At 38.7% G+C, this 6,370-nt stretch overlaps 1 long non-coding RNA gene across 1 annotated transcript in view; it reads right to left on the bottom strand.

Annotated features, from left to right (window-relative positions):
• Nucleotides 1–2,476: 2,476 nt before the first annotated feature.
• Nucleotides 2,477–6,370, bottom strand: part of LOC116696771 (uncharacterized) — a 139,232-nt gene continuing 135,338 nt past the window's right edge. The window contains exons 2-3 of the long non-coding RNA XR_004333827.1: nt 5,513–5,624; nt 2,477–2,667 (exon numbers count right to left, since the gene is read on the bottom strand). This is a non-coding gene — a long non-coding RNA (uncharacterized LOC116696771). The remainder of the gene's footprint in view (nt 2,668–5,512; nt 5,625–6,370) is intronic.

Genomic DNA, 6,370 nt, shown 5'->3' on the forward strand with positions numbered 1-6,370 from the left:
ACACACACACACACACACACACAGACAGCACAACAGATTTTTGCATAAATATAAGTTTTCAGTGTGTCCTTGTGAACAGCATAGTAATAGTTTTGCAGAAATACAGATGGCTTGACACAAAAATAATAAAAAAAACTTCTCTCACAATCATGTCTGTGACATGACAAGAGGATGGGAAAATTATGTATCATTACAGGACTTGGCTCCCCGTATGTACAGTAGTACATCAGTCAGAGCGTCTCATGAATGCATGTCATTCTAGCTTCAAGCCAACGCCCTGCTTTGGTGCAATTTTTACACGTGGCAGAGTGATTAACGCATATGAGGCGCTAAATCTCGGTTGCCCAGAAAGCACCAGTGCTAGATAGAGTGGTACTCAAAACGCTTTCCACCTTTTGCCTTCCAGCTCTACAGACTCAACATACTTCTGTTGGATTTTCTCTTTTTGATGATCACCACTAAAGAACTATTTGCACCCTGAAAGAAAAGCCCGGTTGCATTATAATAATTCATTAACTTGCTGTGTGTTTGCACATCTCATTGCCATAAATTCCGTGAATAGGATTTGATATTTCCCTTTTCACTGCTATTGATGAAATTTGAAAGTCTAATGGTTCACGTAACCTTGCAGAATAGTCTGCAGAACCTCTTGTGAACACTCTGTAGGCTGCAGCACTTCTCAGTCTCCCTGTGTCCCTGACTCAACTGCTTAGCAAATTGTCAGACAACCTACAAAGAGAATTATGGGCCCTAAGGGTTTTGGGGAAATTGCACCACTGGCAGTTTTATCTGGGGGAGCTGCAGGGCCCAGACAATGCTCCACTTAAGTATGATGACAGACTAGAGGGGATGTACCCTGGCCCTTTCTATAAACTTCACAGCTGAAAACTGAAAACTCATGGCATCCCCTGCTGAAGTTGTCGCTGTAGGGCAAAAGTCAACAATCATAAATGTAGCTTATCAGCCAACTTGAGGACATAATGCATATAATATTTCTGGATGTGTTTCATTAGCAAAGTAAATTCAAATTTTGCAGTCTATAATTCCATAGCGTTATACAAATAGTTGTTTTACTTATTCATTTCAATGGTGACAAGTAACCCACTCCACAGCCTTGATGAATACCACACATGGAAATCATCCATCACATTAACGGGCTCTTGCTTGAAAACAAATCAAACTAAAATCCCAGACAGTTGACTCACATGGTGACAGACTACAGCCAGCAGGTTGGCATGCATTTGCCTTTGGTATGTTTACCTGTAGTCTGCTGCAGGAAATCATAACAGAGGAAGATAGACCTCTAAATGCATGCACAACACATTCAGGGAAGCGTATTCGCTTTGAAGTGGTTATTATTACACAGACAGAACATTCCTGCAGGGATAAAGACGAGACGCCAGAAAGACACAGTAGCATGGTGCTACGAGGGAAGCTCGTTTTTCTTCTTTTGCTAGGTTAACATGTTGGTGTGATACTTTCGCTGCCTCTGTGTAATTTGAATTAAACACTGCACACGATAGCAGGAGCGAGACTAAAGATAAGACTGTTTTCACCAAGGTCTTTGTATATTGTCCTGTTTATGAGAGCACTGATGTCCTACTGCCTGTCACATTCGTGATAACAAACTCTGCCTCCAGTCCCCCTAAACACTTTTCCCTCTTGTTTTGTGATTGTGCACTCACTGTGTGTTCTGCGTAGTGTATGCAGACATTTCTCATTAAGCACAGTAATGAACAGGAGTATCAGCAGCGGGCAAGGTGTTTTATTAATACCAAGTGTGGAGAACACAGCCTCACTTCTGACACTCAGCAGAGAGCCAGATAAGTGAGCATTGGACTTTTCCCTTATTTCAATACAGCGAGTGAGAGAGATAAACAGTGGAATTAGGCTGACTGTGTATGTGGTGCTAGTGGAGCCTCTCGCCGCCTGACCCGTCCATGGTGATGAATAATGAATGAGCAGGACAGAAGCAGTTACCATTTGGAGACAGTTTCCTGATGAATGATTACTGGCTCCATTGGGTCTGTATTTGCATAGGATATGAAAATGTCGAGAGGAAGACACATGGCTGTTACAGTAGTGGAGGCTGTAATACTTTTGACTGCTGAGCAAGCAACTCTTCTAATATTATAATCAACTAGCATGGCTGGTCATAAGAGACCACACATAAAACAGAATAACTGAAGATGGGTGAAGGGTGCATGAGGTGACATTTCAAATGAGATGTATTTATCTGTTATGCTATTAAATGGGTCTGTCTGCTCCAGCAGAAATTCAGATTTATGTTAGTACCATTCTGTACAGCTGTTCCTTTAATAACCACATTCATTACTAGGCGACAGTTATTAACAGAGCAAAAAAGAAAAAAAGCCATGCAACTGAGGTGAGGAAAATTTCTTACATATTCACACACATACATAGGCCCACCAGAATAATGAGGTTAAAGATAATGATCACTTCTGCAGAAAAGGAAACCAAACCAGTTTATTCATCCCTTTGGAGACAGATAAACTCCGACTGCTACTTACTTTACTGTAGCAGCCATGCCGCTGTGTAGCAATATCTGCTTGTGCTGAAGTGAGGGAGATAAGGATTTCATGGTCATCGCGTCTCCTCACAAGGTGGTTGTGGAGCCGCAAGGGAGGGTACGGCCTCTGTCTGGCCCTGCAGGGTGAGATGAAGGGTCCCTGTTAATGTCAGAATTCTGTTTACACCTCAGAGCAGCCACCTATGCCACCACTTCTCGCCTCGCCACGCAGAATCGTGCTTGGTTTGATCAGCTTTTTGAGTCGGCTTAATCTTGTCAGGCCTGACAATGAAGGCTGATCTCCTCTGTTCTTCTTAGCTGTGGAATCAGCCTGCAGCTCACCCTATTCAAACAGGGCCCAAGATGCCCCCAGAATCCATAATCATTTCTACGAGGGATTTTTAGATATATCAAACATTCTCAAGTAAAAGCACTGATCTGCATTCATCCCTACCATAAGCTGGCCTGGCTGAATACCAAGCGGCCCTGCTGAATTCTGAAGGCCTCCTTTTAAAAGTGCCTAAGATATGCATAAGGGGTAGTATAAGAGAGATAAGTCATCTTCTTTTCTCTGTTGTTGAAAAGACACAAGGAGACGTGAGGAGAGGTGTTTTAGTGCTCTTAGGTTTGGTTGGAGCTAAGAAGATGCGCAAAAGCGAGAAGGTGGGAGCCATCATAACCACAAGGCTTCTTAAAAATCCTCCATTGAGGGCACTTAATAGAACCATTTATAATAGAGGCTTCCTTTCACTACACACAATGTCACCAAAGTAAGGAGACACTCTACATGTGGGTGGATGTGCATAGAGAGCACAGAGTGGATGTTCTGCCCCCCAGATGTTCGCCTTCTTTGATAAAGAAGAAAGTCAAATGCATTTCACATAGTACGTTTTTTTGTCTCTTAAGAATCTAAGGAGCATTACTTGTCAGGGTCACAATCTGGCCCACTCTCGCTGCATCTTTGAGTTGCTAGGAAAAACTCCCAATCTGTCTATTTAAGACTCTCTGAATTGGAGTGCTAACATGAACCTACCCTAAATGTTTTACTGGTGTTGTACTGCAATTGTGGTTGCATATTATATATATTTAAATACATTTATATTTATTATATTTATATTCAGTATAATTTTAGGTAAGGTAATTCTTTAAATACTATACATGAAATCAACTCAATTATTAAAAGACAAAAAGACTGGTTTCAGCCTTTTAAAATGTGAATATCTGTTGGTTTTCTTCGTCCTCTATGATTGCACCTGATTACCTTCTGGTTTTGGATCATTGATCGGATTGAAGACAAGCCAAATTGTGCATGTTTCATTATGTCCTGAAAAATGTATAGGCAAAACTAATTGATGAATTGAGAAAATTATTGACAGACAAATCACTTCACATAATAATAATTAGTTAAAAACGTGGTTCTGTGATTGTGTAAATTGCATTACATGGATTGAAATTAACTCACTGTCTTACACCACAACATTTAATTGCAACCCACATATTTGCAGCATCGATTTAACCAAAGACTTTTTCAAACTGGTGGCATGCAACTTAATTTGAAAGTATACAAGGATTCAAGCTTAAACTGATTTATGAGATTTGCCAATAGTCAGCAGTAACTCAACCACAGCAACTTAAGTATTTGCTAAGGTTGTTCTCTTAAATACCATATTAAATGAAATATGGTGCACCTATAGCACAAACAGAGCTTGGGCCAAAAAAATCAGAAGAATTATGCTCAGTGCATATTGGTGCTAAAAAAGGTTCCTTTTTTATCTCTTTGACTCTAAGATTTGGTGAGTCATCTTGCATTTAGGACTTTTAATTGATATCTCAAATTCTGCAGCTTAAAGCGCTTCACTTCCATTACCCAAGATAAATGCACACAAAGTTACGTCAGTTCACCTTTATTTCATACTTTTTTAAAACAGGAATGAGGGCATTTCTGAATAGTGGAGAGACACAAGTAAGGATCACATCAATTAAAACCTCTTTCTCAACAGGCATTATTCAACCTCAGGCCTTCCTGTCCTGGTCTAACACTGCAGGTGAAACCTGATCTGTTTCTTTATTCTCCCCTGAGACACACATCTGTTTTTTTTTTTTAAAGAATAACAGTGAAGAATTTAACAGTTCAATCATTGCATCTGGTTTATCGGATTCTAGAGTACTCTCATAAATGTATATAGACACCTATCTACTAAATAAAATATGTAATCTAGTATCGGTCTAGTCTAACTTCTGACAACTGTACAACAACTTTAAAACAACAGAAGTGTTGCATGTTTTAAACGTTCAAATTTGGCTGGACAGGGCTGCAGGAGAATGCAGCAGCAAAATCAAAGCAAAGCTAAGAGCTAAAAAACTAACATTAATGAGACTTTGAAACTGACACACCTCTTATTTGAGTTATTTGAATATTACACAGCATGTTGTTCCCAGATGTGACAGATTTGAGCTACATTGTAAAGCACTAGCGCTAATTTAGTCAATGAAATGGCTGTCCAACAATAAATGCCAACAACATTTTCTATATAAGACAAGACTACAACTGAACAAATAACCTTTAAAAAAACAAAACCTATGATGAAATTTATCAAATCTTTCATCAGCAATTATTTGCACTGTATCACTGTCTGGTGCAAACAGACAAACCGTACCTTTTCCCCTAACCTGGCAATAGACAAGAACACCTGTAACAATAGCAACATCATATATACCGAAATTTGTAGCGTCAGAAAGCTAGAAGACATGACAAAATAAAATGCATGATAAAAACTTTCATTTAAAATTAGACTAAAAGTAATAATAATTAAATGATATAAGATACAACATCAACCTAACCAGGATCTAAGCAGTAAACCAGACCTGAATACAGTTTGAACATAGCCCTGGAATCTAAAGAGGTGCCTCAACCGTGAAATAAATGACTTGCTCTCAAACAGGCAGCATTTCGTTCGGCTTTCGAGCAGTGTTAAGGCTTACCAAGGGTTGACTCAGGGATCTGTGCTGTCACCTTTCTTGTTCACTCTTAACTCCTCGAATTTGAGATGCCACCTCTAGGATCATCTCTTCAATCCGTTCGTGTGGGATATATCTGTGAAAGCAAGAAGTAGATGGTAGGAGTCTGGCAGAGAGCTTTGTTGGGTGGTGTTGGGAAAACCATCTGCTGCTCAATGTCTGAGACAGGAGTCTAAATAGGAGAATTCTATTGAAGCAGTTTAGGTTCTCCACAAACCAAGGTCTGCACATCACTAAGAACCTAGACTGCAGTGATGAAGCATGTAGATTGTCAGGGAGGGTCAGGTTACATATATAACTTCCACTGACTGACGGTCTGGTAAGGTTTGCTGGTCTAACGTCAACAGCTTTCCATATTTCATGAACTGAAGTGAGATTCCAAATCAAAGCCAATTCTTTTTTTAATATGAATCTCACACAATATGCATAGTAGACATAGACACTGTAAATAAACAGAGTACCTTGCAGTGTCACATTAGCTACTTCACATAAATCACCAAAAAAAAACAATGAGGCAGTCAAATTACATACAATAACTAAAATAGACAAAATAAAATATATAACGATAAAGTAACATAACATTAAATAGAATAAAATAAGAAACTGAGAATAAGAAAATGGATAGGACTATAATGCTGGCTGTGTACGCAATGCAATGTAGTAGTACATATTATAAATTACTAATTAATAGTCACAATAACAATAGAGAAAAACAGTCAAATAAGGCGTGTTACAATAATATAAAAATGCTGTCAGTTAAGAAATTAATGGCAATTATATGTATATATATATATATATATATATATATATATATATATATAT

The sequence above is a fragment of the Etheostoma spectabile genome, chromosome 10 (assembly GCF_008692095.1).
Source record: "Etheostoma spectabile isolate EspeVRDwgs_2016 chromosome 10, UIUC_Espe_1.0, whole genome shotgun sequence".
Lineage (NCBI taxonomy): Eukaryota > Metazoa > Chordata > Actinopteri > Perciformes > Percidae > Etheostoma > Etheostoma spectabile.